Source organism: Entelurus aequoreus, linkage group LG18, assembly GCF_033978785.1.
Source record: "Entelurus aequoreus isolate RoL-2023_Sb linkage group LG18, RoL_Eaeq_v1.1, whole genome shotgun sequence".
NCBI classification, from domain to species: Eukaryota; Metazoa; Chordata; class Actinopteri; order Syngnathiformes; family Syngnathidae; genus Entelurus; species Entelurus aequoreus.
The window spans coordinates 48756602-48773016 of record NC_084748.1 but is presented as its reverse complement, the minus strand read 5'-3'; positions in this window follow the sequence as shown (position 1 = coordinate 48773016).

Sequence of the window (16415 nt, the reverse complement as noted above, 5' to 3'; positions counted from 1 at the left end):
ATGTGGGCCGCTATGCCATCTTATGTAGTGCACCATCTCATTTTAATGTGGCCCATTTCATTATTTTAATGTGGCATGCCAAATAATTATAAAGAGGGCCGCTACGCCATCTTATGTAGTGCACCTTATCATTTTAAGGTGGCCCATTTCATTATTTTAAAGTGGCATGCCAAATAATTATAATGTGGGCCGCTACGCCATCTTATGTAGTGCACCATATCATTTTAACGTGGCCCATTTCATTATTTTAATGTGCCATGCCAAATAATTATAATGTGGGCCGCTATGCCATCTTATGTAGTGCACCATCTCATTTTAATGTGGCCCATTTCATTATTTTAATGTGGCATGCCAAATAATTATAAAGAGGGCTACAACGCCATCTTATGTAGTGCGCCATATCATTTTATTGTGGACCTTCACTTAATTTTAAGGTGGCCTGATCTTTCATTTTTATGTAGCACGCTACATACATCTAACGTGGCCCGTCACATCCCTTTATGTGGTCCGCCACATCAATATAATGTGGTCTGCCAATTAATTTTAAAGTGGCCCTTGACTTCTTTTTATCGTAGTCTTTCATGTCACTTTACTGTGGTCCACTAAGTCATTTATGTAGACAGGCCACATTTTTCATAAGTAATCATTTTACGTGGCCGACCAAATCATTTATGTGGCCTGCCACATCACTTTATCGGGGACCGCCACCTCATTTGTAGTTTTTTGCGTGGCAGGGTCCCTGTTACCCTCCTCAAAGTGGCTAAGTGCCACTAAGAGCGACACAGACCCCCTCAGGCCATGACAGAGGTGTCATTCAACTCGTTGTAAGTCCATGTATCGTCCCAAAAGTTATGAAAATATTTGATGAAGGTTGAAAAGTGACTTAGTGCCGCTTTAAACGCACATAAAACGTGTGAATATGACGTATTGTAGCCAAAGACTGGAGTCCCCGGCAGGTGGATGGTATATAGAAGTGTTTATTACCCATAGAACAGAAGAAGTCTGGAGCTAAAGTCATAAAGAAGTTTTTTAAGCGTAAAAATTACAACTAAAGTGGTGAAACCGTATTTTCATTTGGACTTTAAGTTTAGTTTAGGCATATTTATGAACAATGTTAATAAATAAGTTATTATTTGTTGTAAGTTGACCTTCTAAATATTTCAATGTTAATAAGGCTACAATGTTACCGAATGCAGCTGAGATAGGCTCCAGCAAGCCCGCGACCCCGAACGGGACAAGCGGTAGAAAATGGATGGATGGATGTTACGCGGAGGTGTATTTATAACAATTTTACAGACAAATGATTCTATTTGATAAGCACTGAGCTGAAGTCATAAAGAAGTTTTTACAGCGCAAAAATCATAATTTTTTAAATGTTTTTATTTAATTTTATTTTTCCACCATCAAATGGTTTAAGTCATTCGAAAAAAAATGTATATTTTAAATAAGGATTTAAAAAAAAAAAATTCAGGCAAATTTATGAACAATGTTAATAAATAAGTTATTATTTGTTGTAAGTTGACCAACTAAATATTTCAATTTTTTTTGTTTTCTTCAATGTTACCGAATGCAGCTGAGATAGGCTCCAGCATGCCCGCGACCCCGTACGGGACAAGCGGTAGAAAGTGGATGGATGGATGTTACGCGGAGGTGTATTTATAACAATTTTACAGACAAATGATTCTATTTGATAAGCACTGAGCTGAAGTCATAAAGAAGTTTTTAATGCGCAAAAATCACAATTTTTTTATTTAATTGTATTTTTCTACCATCAAATGGTTTAAAAGTCATTCTAAAAAAAATTATACTTTAATTAAGGATTTAAAAAAAAAAATTCAGGCAAATTTATGAACAATGTTAATAAATAAGTTATTATTTGTTGTAAGTTGACCTACTAAATATTTCAATTTTTTTTGTTTTCTTCAATGTTACAGAATGCAGCTGAGATAGGCTCCAGCATGCCCGCGACCCCGTACGGGACAAGCGGTAGAAAATGGATGGATGGATGAGCTGAAGTCATAAAGAAGTTTTTAAAGCGCAAAAATCACAATTTTTTTATTTAATTGTATTTTTCCACCATAAAATGGTTTAAAAGTCATTCTAAAAAAAATTATACTTTAAGGATTAAAAAAAAAAAATTCAGGCAAATTTATGAACAATGTTAATAAATAAGTTATTATTTGTTGTAAGTTGACCTACTAAATATTTCAATTTTTTTTGCTCTCTTCAATGTTAATAAGGCTACAATGTTACCGAATGCAGCTGAGATAGGCTCCAGCACGCCCGCCACCCCGTACGGGACAAGCGGTAGAAAATGGATGGATGGATGTTACGCGGAGGTGCATTTATAACAATTTTACAGACAAATGATTCTATTTGATAAGCACTGAGCTGAAGTCATAAAGAAGTTTTTACAGCGCAAAAATCATAATTTTGTAAATGTTTTTATTTAATTGTAATTTTCCACCATCAAATGGTTTAAGTCATTCGAAAAAAAATGTATATTTTAAATAACGATTTAAAAACAAAATTCAGGCAAATTTATGTACAATGTTAATAAATAAGTTATTATTTGTTGTAAGTTGACCTACTAAATATTTCAATTTTTTTTGCTTTCTTCAATGTTACCGAATGCAGCTGAGATAGGCTCCAGCATGCCCGCGACCCCGTACGGGACAAGCGGTAGAAAATGGATGGATGGATGAGCTGAAGTCATAAAGAAGTTTTTAAAGCGCAAAAATCAAAAAATTTTTATTTAATTGTATTTTTCCACCATCAAATGGTTTAAAAGTCATTCTAAAAAAAATTATACTTTAATTAAGGATTTTTTAAAAAAAATTCAGGCAAATTTATGAACAATGTTAATAAAACAGTTATTATTTGTTGTAAGTTGACCTACTAAATATTTAAATTGTTTTTGTTTTCGTCAATGTTAAGGATATAATGTTACCGAATGCAGCTGAGATAGGCTCCAGCACGCCCGCGACCCCGAACGGGACAAGCGGTAGAAAATGGATGGGTGGATGTTACGCGGAGGTGTATTTATAACAATTTTACAGACAAATGATTCTATTTAATAAGCACTGAGCTGAAGTCATAAAGAAGTTTTTAAAGCGCAAAAATCATAATTTTTTAAAATGTTTTTATTTAATTGTAATTTTGCACCATCAAATGGTTTAAGTCATTCGAAAAAAAAGTATATTTTAAATAAGGATTTTAAAAAAAAAATTCAGGCAAATTTATGAACAATGTTAATAAATAAGTTATTATTTGTTGTAAGTTGACCTACTAAATATTTCAATTTTTTTTGTTCTCTTCAATATTAATAAGGCTACAATGTTACCGAATGCAGCTGAGATAGGCGCCAGCATGCCCGCGACCCCGTACGGGACAAGCGGTAGAAAATGGATGGATGGATGAGCTGAAGTCATAAAGAAGTTTTTAAAGCGCAAAAATCTAATTTTTTTTAATTTAATTGTATTTTTCCACCATCAAATGGTTTAAAAGTCATTCTAAAAAAAATTATACTTTAATTAAGGATTAAAAAAAAAAAATTCAGGCAAATTTATGAACAATGTTAATAAATAAGTTATTATTTGTTGTAAGTTGACCTACTAAATATTTCAATTTTTTTTGTTCTCTTCAATATTAATAAGGATACAATGTTACCGAATGCAGCTGAGATAGGCTCCAGCACGCCCGCGACCCCGAACGGGACAAGCGGCAGAAAGTGGATGGATGGATGTTACGCGGAGGTGTATTTATAACAATTTTACAGACAAATGATTCTATTTGATAAGCACTGAGCTGAAGTCATGAAGACGTTTTTACAGCACAAAAATCTTGGAGAAATGATTGTGGCCATTCGCCACAAAACAATATCATAAAAACAGGTTCAGTGAAACTGAGATATTTCCATGTGTCCATTCCAGCTTTTTTTTTTTTTTTTTTATTACTTTGCTTATGGACCGTTTGAGGAAAAAAAAAAAGTTTGACCTCTATAGAAAAGAGCGTCCATGCCAAGTGAAAGTTGTACAAATACATACAGCCTGTAATTAAATATGAGTTACTCGGGGAAAGTGGTCACATTTTTGTCTGAAAAGAGTCAACATGTTTTCAGAAACGTCATTTGTGTACTAGAAAGAAAACGGAGCACTAAAAAATAACAAAATAAAAAAAATGACCTGCATGATTATCCATCTTTAATATTTAAAAAAAAACACAAACAAGACCTGGGTGACCAAGTTTGAATTTGTTTTAGATTTTCCCTCATTTACACCAGATAAAATGATCCAAGTTCAACATGAAAACATTATTTCACTACGAGTTTGATGACTTCTTCACAAAATAGACAAACATTGACTGACAGTTTATTGACGTTTGTCATGTTTAACGAAGGGAGAGAGGACATATTTCATATTATCATTAAAGGGAAGTGCACTTTTTTTGTAATTCTGCCTATCATATTTTTTATCTTTATTACTTCTTGTGTAATTTATTTTTATCCCATATTTGTTTCCACTACGGCACCTTAAGTTGGAGTCCTTAATCTCGTTATATGCAAATATAATGACAATAAAGTCCATTCTATCATTCACAGTCCGTATGTAAGACAAGAACACTCTATGTTTTTCTTTTTTTAGGCATTCTAAAACGTAAATAAACACTAGCAAAAGTCAGCTAACAACGCGGCCATAAAATCCTTTAAAAACATCCAAAAAGTGCCAACGATACATGCCGAGACCTGAATATTTACAATTATTAGTGATATTGTTAATATAGGCGCTAACTTTGACATCCAACTTTGACCCGGAGATGGTGAGAAAGACACGAAAAGACGCTTTTTTTTCAACCCTGTGTGAGGATGATGATGAATTGTTCATGTAAAGAGGAATATATAAACATCCCATCAGTCTTTAGAATAGAATAGAATAGAATAGAATAGAATAGAATAGAAAGTACTTTATTGATCCCTGGGGGAAATTCAGCACCACAGTTTGCTCACAATAGACAATAAACACTTAAGTCTTTTTTACATGTGAATAATATAAATACAGTCTATTATACAGCATTATTCACATGTGAATAACATAAATACAGTCTATTATACAGCATTATTCACATGTGAATAATATAAATACAGTCTATTATACAGCATTATTCACATGTGAATAACAAATACATTATACATTTACAGTACATGTACAGTCAAAAGGAACATATGCATTATCCCAGTGAGAGCAGACATTGTACAGTAAGTGATTGTTTTATTATGTTTGTATATCTTGTTTAGCACTTAGCAATACTGCTACATGATGCTTAGTGTTAGACTAAAGCTGCATCTGTTTAGCACACAGTTTCTACAACTTGTAGATCATCCTCCTTATATTCAGGCTCAAAAAGAGAAGTTTCTGGATCATCGTTTGTCCCAAAGAAGTCTTTGTTGTCTCTCATCAAGTCCGCCATGATTAGTAGTGTTAAAGGGAAAAGTGAACATTGTGATGCATCTGTGAAATTAATACGCCGCCGTATGCTTTACCTCCAATGTTAGCTGACTTTTGCTATTGTTTATTTACGATTTAGAATGCATAAAAAAAGAAACATATGTGTTCTTCTCTACATAAAGATTGTGAGTGATCGACAAAATTCCAAAAAAGTAGAAAAAAGAATGAACTATAATCCTCATGAAGGATTGAAAAAAAAAAGGTGACGCAAACGAGCGTCTTTTCGGGTCTAAATTGGATGTCAAAGTTGACCAACTTGTGGGTTTATGTCCACAACCTTCTATTATCCAGGCGAGAGGCATGGTTTATCATCTAGAATTAACTTTCACCAACTGCGAGGCGATGCAGCAGCTCTACATGTCAATATAGCAGCATAAACTAGTTAGCTTGCTAAAAATAGTCTGTCTGTGTTAGCACTTATAATAACAATATCGCTAATACTTGGTTAATATTCAGGTAAATGGCGTATTGTTGGTGTTTTTTGGATGTTTTTTTTATAGGACTTGTTGGAAACAGATCAGAATCATATCCATATTTAAGTGTTACTTCTTTCTAAACTCCTATAGTCATATAAAGAATAGCTAGTATTCTTCCTTCTTTTGAGTCTCATAGTAAGGTGTCGGCCTTCTAGATTGGAATGTGTCAGAGTAGAGATAACTCGGAGTAGTCTAAACAACGGGAGTGGGGGCGAGGGACAGAGGGAAGATCACGGGACTTCCGGGGGTTTGAGGGGAGACCGAGCTAGACCGGGCGAGGGAACGCTGGTGTACTAGATTGGTCTCACGTTTGTCCACTAAGCTTGGAGAATAAACCACAAAATACCAACTTCTGCCTGGTGATTGAATATAAACATCAGCTTATTGCCATAAAAAGAATCTGGGAGAGACTAGCAATTTGAATTCCCCATTGGAGGAATGCTAGGCAACGCAACAGTCTTCATGGGCGGAATAGATGACTCCGAATAGCTGAATTGTTAGCCACCTCTTACTTGCCATATGTTACAAATTAGAATGCATCAAAAAAGATAGACAACTTTTATTGCTAAACAAGATATACAAACATAATAAAACAATCACTTACTGTACAATGTCTGCTCTCACTGGGATAAAGACTGATGGGATGTTTATATACTCCTCTTTACATCAACAATTCATCATCATCCTCACACGGGGTTGAAAAAAAGCGTCTTTTTGTGTCTTTCTCGCCATCTCCGGGTCTAAATTGGATGTCAAAGTTGACCAACTTGTGGGTTTACGTCCACAACCTTCTATTATCCAGGCGAGAGGCGTGCTTTGTCATCTAGAATTAACTTTCACAAACTCCGAGGCAAGGCAGCAGCTCTACATGTCAATATAGCAGCATAAACTAGTTAGCTTGCTAAAAATAGTCTGTCTGTGTTAGCACTTATAATAACAATATCGCTAATACTTGGTTAATATTCAGGTAAATGGCGTATTGTTGGTGTTTTTTGGATGTTTTTTTATAGGTCTTCATGGGCGGAAAAATGAATCCGAATAGCTGCATTGTTAGCCACCTCTTACTTGCCATATGTTACAGATTAAAATGCACAAAAAAGATAGATATAGACAACTTTTATTGCAATTTAATCTGATGCAAAACTAACAAAACAAACCATCCTAATATCATTAGTTTGCATTCCTACTGAGTTGCATCTACTATTCTTCAAGTTAAAAATGACAATGAGATATTTTCCTCTTTTATAAGACAAAAAACAAAATTCCTTGTTGTTATGTCACTTTTCCCCGCAGTCTTCCCTTCATCCGAGAGCGTCTCGATGCCACCTGTCTGGGTTTCCCAATCCCGCCGGATGCATGGCTTTGGCCACACGACACCAACAATTATGTCCAACTCCGTCTGGACCTTGACATTCCCTTCTTCGCTTCAGTGCAACATTCTGGGATGAACCCAAATGTTTTGGCTTTTATTGTCTGCAGCAAATCTGCAGCTTGTTTGAGGGAATTTATTTAGATTGCGCGAACAAAACATCCAAATATGGTGGAAATACCCTTGTGTACAATTAAAATAGCACATTTTGGATCAAATATGCTTCGAGGTTGAATCTCTTTGTGAATTTATTTAGATTGCATGAAAAAACATCCAAATATCGTGGAAATACCCCGGTGTACAATTAAATACCCCGGTGTACAATTAAATACCCCGGTGTACAATTAAAATAGTACATTTTGGATAAAATATGCTTCGAGGTTAAATCTCTTTGTGTTTTGCGCTTCTTCTTTGGCTTTTTGTGACTTTGACTCCAAAGGTAGGACTAGCCTCAACAAGGGGTTTTACGGGAATATATAGAGCAGGGGTCACCAACGCGGTGCCCGCGGGCACCAGGTCGCCCGTAAGGACCAGATGAGTAGCCCGCTGGCCTGTTCTAAAAATAGCTCAAATAGCAGCACTTACCAGTGAGTTTCCTCTATTTTATAAAAATTTTTTATTTACTAGCAAGCTGGTCTCGCTTTGCTCGACATTTTTAATTCTAAGAGAGACAAAACTCAAATAGAATTTGAAAATCCAAGAAAATATTTTAAAGACTTGGTCTTCACTTGTTTAAATAAATTCATTATTTTTTTTACTTTGCTTCTTATAACTTTCAGAAAGACAATTTTAGAGAAAAAATACAACCTTAAAAATGATTTTAGGATTTTTAAACACATATACCTTTTAAATTCCTTCCTCTTCTTTCCTGACAATTTAAATCAATGTTCAAGTCAATTTATTGTTTTTATTGTAAAGAATAATCAATAAATTTTAATTGAATACTTCATTATAGCTTCTGTTTTTCCGACGAAGAATATTTGTAAAATATTTCTTCAAACTTATTATGGTTAAAATTTAAAAAAAATTATTCTGGCAAATCTAGAAAATTTGTAGAATCACATTTAAATCTTATTTCAAAGTCTTTTGAATTTATTTTAAAATTTTTGTTTTGTAAAATCTAGAAGAAATAATGATTTGTCTTTGTTAGAAATATAGCTTGGTCCAATTTGTTATATATTCTAACAAAGTGTAAATTGGATTTTAACCTATTTAAAACATGTCATCAAAATCCTAAAATGAATCTTAATCAGGAAAAATGACTAATGATGTTCCATAAATTATTTTTTTTATTTTTTCAAAAAGATTCGAATTAGCTAGTTTTTCTCTTCTTTTTTTCGGTTGAATTTTGAATTTTAAAGAGTCGAAATTGAAGATAAACGGTTTCAAATTTTAATTGTCATTTTTTTTTCGTGTTTTCTCCTCTTTTAAACCGTTCAATTAAGTGTAAATATCATTAATTATTAATAATAACAGAGTTAAAGGTAAATTGAGCAAATTGGCTATTTCTGGCAATTTATTGAAGTGTGTATCAAACTGGTAGCCCTTCGCATTAATCACTACCCAAGAAGTAGCTCTTGCTTTCAAAAAGGTTGGTGACCCCTGGTATAGAGGACCCATAGCTATGGACCAGGGGTGTCCAAAGTGCGGCCCGCGGCTAATTTTACAAATAATATTACAAAAAAATAATAAAAAGTGGAATAAAAAAACTAACAGGTGTAAAGTAACAAATGTTGCAATATCGGCACTAATACCACAAAGCTGCCATGCAGAATTTTTTTTTTGTTTACATTAAAACCGTCATATTGCTCAAAAAATAATAAAAACTTTTAATTAACGGATAGATCTGTAGTTGATCAAGAGCAGGGGTCAGCAAGCTCTTTATCGCCGCCCTAGTGGCTGCCTGGACCGCTTTAAGAGAAGTGTGAAAATATATTTTTTGTTTCAATATATTTTCTGTAGGAGGACAAACCTTACTAAATGTTAGAAATCCCAGTGTTTATGTTGCACATGCTTCACTGGTGAGAGTATTTGGCAAGCACCGTTTTGCCCTACTAATTTCAGCGATCCTTGAACTCACCGTAGTTTGTTTGCATGCCCAACTTTCTCCGATGCTGCCACAGAAAGACGTGTTTTATGCCACTCCTTCTTTGTCTCATTTTGTCCACCAAACGTTTTGCACTGTGCGTGAATGCACAAAGGTGAGGCGTTGTTACAGACCACAGCAAACATGACCCAGCATGCAAAGATTGTAATAAATCCATTAGAAGAAGACAGCCTGCCGTTTCCTTAAACTTGGACACACACATTTATACCTTTGGCCATCATAAGACAGTCATTTCCAGGTATTATCTCATCCTTTAAGGAGTTTTACTAATGATTTCCAATGTTGCAAAAATGTGTAAAATTAAAATACAACAATTCTGTCAATGAAGATTTGCGTCAGCCTTTGATAGTAGGCTAATATAGCTAATATAGACACTTACATCATGTGTTGTCGTCATTATAACACTTATATAAGACTTTTAAAGCATACTTGCCAACCCTCCCGTTTTTAGCGGGAGAATCCCGATATTCAGCGCATCTCCCGACAACCTCCCGGCAGAGATTTTCTCCCGACAAACTCCCGGTATTCAGCCGGAGCTGGAGGCCACGCCCCCTCCAGCTCAATGCGGACCTGAGACTGAGTGGGGACAGCCTGTTCTCACGTCCGCTTTCCCACAATATAAACAGCTTGCCTGCCCAAAGACGTCATAACATCTAGGGCTTTTATAGAGTGCACAACTGCGCACACAACAAGGAGACGAAGCAGAAGAACGAGGAAATTACAGACATGGCGGCCGAAATGATATACTCATCATGAACGGAGAAGTTAAACAGGACAATACTGCCATCTAATGGATAGCCACTGGAACACTGAAATTCAAGTTGTTGTTTTTTTTTTCTATGTAAATAAAATAAAATAAAATATATATATATATAGCTAGAATTCACTGAAAGTCAAATATTTCATACATATATATATATATATATGAAATATATATGAAATACTCGAGTTGGTGAATTCTAGCTGTAAATAACCACGCCCCCCGCCCCCAAACAACCCCCCCCCCCCCCCCCCCCCTCCCGATATTGGAGGTCTCAAGGTTGGCAAGTATGTTTTAAAGTCATTTTGATAGTAGGCTAATATAGACACTTAAATCATGTGTTGTCTTCATTATAACACTTATATAAGACTTTTAAAGTCATTTTGATAGTAGGCTAATATAGCTAATATAGACACTTACATCATGTGTTGTCTTCATTATAACCCTTATACAAGACTTTTAAAGTCATTTTGATAGTAGGCTAATATAGCTAATATAGACACTTACATCATGTGTTGTCTTCATTATAACACTTATATAAGACTTTTAAAGTCATTTTGATAGTAGGCTAATATAGCTAATATAGACACTTACATCATGTGTTGCATTCATTATAACACTTATATAACACTTTTAAAGTCATTTTGATAGTAGGCTAATATAGACACTTACATCATGTGTTGTCTTCATTATAACACTTATATAAGACTTTTAAAGTCATTTTGATAGTAGGCTAATATAGCTAATATAGACACTTACATCATGTGTTGCATTCATTATAACACTTATATAACACTTTTAAAGTCATTTTGATAGTAGGCTAATATAGACACTTACATCACGTGTTGTCTTCATTATAACACTTATATAACACTTTTAAAGTCATTTTGATAGTAGGCTAATATAGACACTTACATCATGTGTTGTCTTCATTATAACACTTATATAAGACTTTTAAAGTCATTTTGATAGTAGGCTAATATAGCTAATATAGACACTTACATCACGTGTTGTCTTCATTATAACACTTATATAACACTTTTAAAGTCATTTTGATAGTAGGCTAATATAGACACTTACATCATGTGTTGTCGTCATTATAACACTTATATAAGACTTTTAAAGTCATTTTGATAGTAGGCTAATATAGCTAATATAGACACGTTAAAAAGTTCAAGTTAAAGTACCAATGATTGTCACACACACGCGAGGTGTGGCGAAATTACTCTTCTCATTTGACCCATCACCCTTGATCACCCCCTGGGAGGTGAGGGGAGCAGTGAGCAGCAGCTGTGGCCACGCCCGGGAATCATTTTTGGTGATTTAACCCCCAATTCCAACCCTTGATGCTGAGTGCCAAGCAGGGAGGTAATGGCTCCCATTTTTATAGTCTTTGGTATGACTCGGTTTAAACTCACGACCTACCCATCTCAGGGCGGACACTCTAACCACTAGGTCTAGACACCGGGTTTCGCCGACTTCTTTCCCACTTAGAGCCCCGCTACGTGCTACCTGGACGTACATATTTCATGTAGCCCTGCCCAGGCTCCACCAGGCAGTGTACTCTCACATAGAACGTCCCATAAAAACAGGCGTCTCATCCTCTCTAAGCTTCACCAGGGATTTATGGAGCTGGTATGTCAATCATGCGGTGATGTTGAGCCTGACAGCTCGCTGGATCGATTCAACTTTCCAACTTCAAAAAAAGCTGTCCTGCACGCGCGCAGGAGTTTTCTGGCTCCACCACTGCCGCAGCTTTAGCAGATGCATTTACAAAAATGTTCCAAACGTGGCATATTCCAAAAGACAAGGTGCACGTGATCCTGAGAGATAATGCCTGTAACATGGTGATAGTAGGGCTGGGTGATACATGGAATATACTCGATATATCGCGGGTTTGTCTCTGTGCGATATAGAAAATGACTATATGGCAGGGGTCACCAACGCGGTGCCCGCGGGCACCAGGTAGCCCGTAAGGACCAGATGAGTAGCCCGCTGGCCTGTTCTAAAAATAGCTCAAATAGCAGCACTTACCAGTGAGCTGCCTCGATTTTTAAAGTTTTATTTATTTACTAGCAAGCTGGTCTCGCTTTGCCCGACATTTTTGATTCTAAGAGAGACAAAACTCAAATAGAATTTGAAAATCCAAGAAAATATTTTAAAGACTTGGTCTTCACTTGTTTAAATAGATTCATTAATTTTTTTACTTGGCTTCTTATAACTTTCAGAAAGACAATTTTAAAGAAAAAATACAACCTTAAAAATGATTTTAGGATTTTTAAACACATATACCTTTTTACCTTTTAAATTCCTTCCTCTTCTTTCCTGACAATTTAAGTCAATGTTCAAGTAAATTTATTTTTTTTATTGTAAAGAATAATAAATACATTTTAATTTAATTCTTCATTTTAGCTTCTATTTTTTCGACAAAGGATATTTGTGAAATATGTTTTAAAACTTATTATGATTAAAATTCAAAGAAATTATTCTGGCAAATCCAGAAAATCTGTAGAATGAAATTTTAATCTTATTTCAAAGTCTTTTGAATTTCTTTTAAAAAATTTGTTCTGGAAAATCTAGAAGAAATAATGATTTGTCTTTGTTAGAAATATAGCTTGGTCCAATTTGTTATATATTCTAACAAAGTGTAGATTGGATTTTAACCTATGTAAAACATATCATCAAAATTCTAAAATTAATCTTCATCGGGAAAAATGACTAATGATGTTCCATAAATTGTTTTTTAAATTTTTTAAAAAAGATTCAAATTAGCCAGTTTTTCTCTTCTTTTTTTCGGTTGAATTTTGAATTTTAAAGAGTCGAAATTGAAGATAAACTATGTTTCAAAATTTAATTGTCATTTTTTTCCGTGTTTTCTGCTCTTTCAAACCGTTCAATTAAGTGTAAATATCATTAATTATTAATAATAACATAGAGTTAAAGGTAAATTGAGCATATTGGCTATTTCTGGCAATTTATTTAAGTGTGTATCAAACTGGTAGCCCTTCGCATTAATCACTACCCAAGAAGTAGCTCTTGCTTTCAAAAAGGTTGGTGACCCCTGCTATATGGTGATATAAGAGTACACGTTCTATACACGGGCATTACACTACAGGCTATTCTCACTCTTCCTTGTCCCTCCTTCTCACAGAGACATAAAACAAGCGCACTTTCTTACATAGGTCACATACGTGCAACGTCATACGCCCATACTTGCCAACCCTCCCGAATTTTCCGGGAGACTCCCGAATTTCGGTGCCTCTCCCGAAAATCTCCCGGGACAACCATTCTCCCGAATTTGTCCCGATTTCCAGCCGGACCGGAGTGAGGACAGCCTGTCGTCACGTCCGCTTTTCCTCCTTATAAACAGCGTGCCGGCCCAGTCACGTTAGAACATCTACGGTGCACAACTGCACACGCAACAAGAAGGAGACTGTTATATATGTCTCCGTTATCCATAGGTTTATCTATAACCCATAAAGTAGGCAGGCACGGAGCTATTTCTCAGCGTGTGTTTATTCCAGCCGGCACGTTAATACACTGACACACAACATCCGGATTCCCATCATGCAATGCTTCAAAACTACGGCAAGTAGTAATGTCCAGAGACGAAGCAGAAGAACGAATAAGAGACCGTCATGGCGACGACGAGTAAGAAGAAGAAGTACGCTTGCAAGTTCCAAAATGATTGGAAACAAGAATTTCAGTTCATCCAGGACAGATCGAAGGGGAAGGGATAAGCTAGGGAGAGATGGAAGATTCCGGACTCTGGTGCATTTGATGAAGGCACTTTTGTGCGTGCCACACAGCAATGCATCATCAGAGAGGGTGTTCAGCATGGTTAGAGAAAAAGATAGGTTAAAGATAGTGACAGAGAATAGAACCAGGATGGACAATTCAACCCTAAACTCACTCCTTTCCTGCAAATCAAATTTCACAGATGCTGCCCATACCTATGCTCCTTCAAAGGCTGTGCTACTGGCTGCAAAGCATTGCACTTCAAATACAACAATGAGTAGAGGAGTGTTATGTGTGTGTATATGTGTAAATAAATGAACACTGAAATTCAAGTATTTATTTTATTTATGTATATATATATATATATAAATAAGAAATACTTGAATTTCAGTGAATTCTACCTATAAATATACTCCTTCCCCCTTAGCCACGCCCCCAACCCGCCCCGCCCCCACCGACCCCGCCCACCTCAACGCCCCCAATCTCCCGAATTCGGAAGTCTCAAGGTCGGCAAGTATGCATACGCCCTCGCCGAGCCGAGAGGTAGCGGCATGGGTAACGTTAGCTGTGGTGCTAGCGGAGCGGTGCGAGTGGTAATACGAGAGAGAGAAGGTGCGAATCCGGTAACAAGAGGAGGAGGAATTAATTCCCAAGAAAAACAGCAGGGGGTCCATCGTCTGGCGGTGGTTTGGCTTCAAGCGGGAAGATGTCGAACAGACAACAGTAATATGTCAAGTATGCGGCAAAAGCGTTGCTACAAAAAGTAGCAGCACTGCTAATTTGTAGCATCATCTGAAAAGTCACCCGCTAGAGTGCTTGAAACTCTGCATGTCAACATCTCCGTTCGGTGCCACACCCACAAAATGCAGAAGCAACAATTTCCACATCAACACCGTATGAAACAAATAGTCAACAACAGAAGGAGATAACATCCACAGGAACCTACCACATAGTGAAGGACATACACTATTTGATTTCCTATTATGCAGCTCATTTTTATTTGACACTTATTGAAATATCTTGTGTGACATCATGCACAAAAGTGCACTTTATTTGTTTTAAACTATTGTAGTGGCGTTCTGCACAAAAAGTGCACTTTAATTTAGTGTCGTTTTGATATGTCATCTTAGTGACATCATGCACAAAAGTGCACTCATAGCTTGTTTTAAAATGTCTCTGACAATCTTGCACTTTCTGTTTTGAAATGACATGAATGTTTGTGCCACTGCTTAATAACTGTTTCATAAATACACTTTTAGTTGTGATTTCCCTCTCTGCATGAAAGTTTAAGTAGCATATCAGTGTTTCCCATAAACTGCCAAGATACCTGTGGCGGTGGGGGCGTGGCTATGGGCGTGGTCACCATGACATCATCGAGTAATTTACATAATTTACTACAATGATATGATTTTCTATAAAAGGCTCAAAAAATGTATACTTACTAATTAATAATAACAGTTTTGTTTTAAACGTCCATCCATTTTACAATATAATTACAACACTTTATGTACATATTTATATACAGATTTGAACAATAAGTTATTCACTGAAATATATTTATTAATTGTGGTTCTTACAAAAAATATATCTTATAAAATATAAAAGCTAAAATGTCTCTTAAAGCTCTGCCCCTTTAATTAGTGCATACTAAATAATTTAACTTTAGCCTACTACTACAAGCATATTATTTACCAGCAACATAAAGTGAAACAGAGGCAGAGGTGTCCTGCCACAGTCAGTAACAAATAAACAGAAAACAGTAGTGGTCAAATACAAATAAGGCAACAAGAGAAGTATCCTACACTTCTCTTTTGTAAAGTAAATCTGAACAGCCTATATGGGCATCTACATCAACTATATGATTTGCCTGAGAAGATGGACAGGACAACAACAAAAAAACAACAAAAAAAATTAAATTTGTGGCGGACGTAATTCTTTAGTGGCGGGCCGCCACAAATAAATGAATGTGTGGGAAACACTGCATATATTAATTCAGTATGAAGAAGAATGTTGTAATGTAGACACATAGAATCATCATACTGCTGTGATTATATGCATCAAGTGTTCATTCAAGGCTAAGGCAAAATATCCACATATATATGGTGTATCATGACATGGACTAAACATATCCACATATATATGGTGTATCATGACATGGACTAAACATATCCACATATATATGGTGTATGGTGACATGGACTAAACATATCCACATATATATGGTGTAGCGTGACATGGACTAAACATATCCACATATATATGGTGTATCGTGACATGGACTAAACATATCCACATATATATGGTGTATCGTGACATGGACTAAACATATCCACATATATATGGTGTATCGTGACATGGACTAAACATATCCACATATATATGGTGTATCGTGACATGGACTAAACATATCCACATATATATGGTGTATCGTGACATGGACTAAACATATCCACATATATAT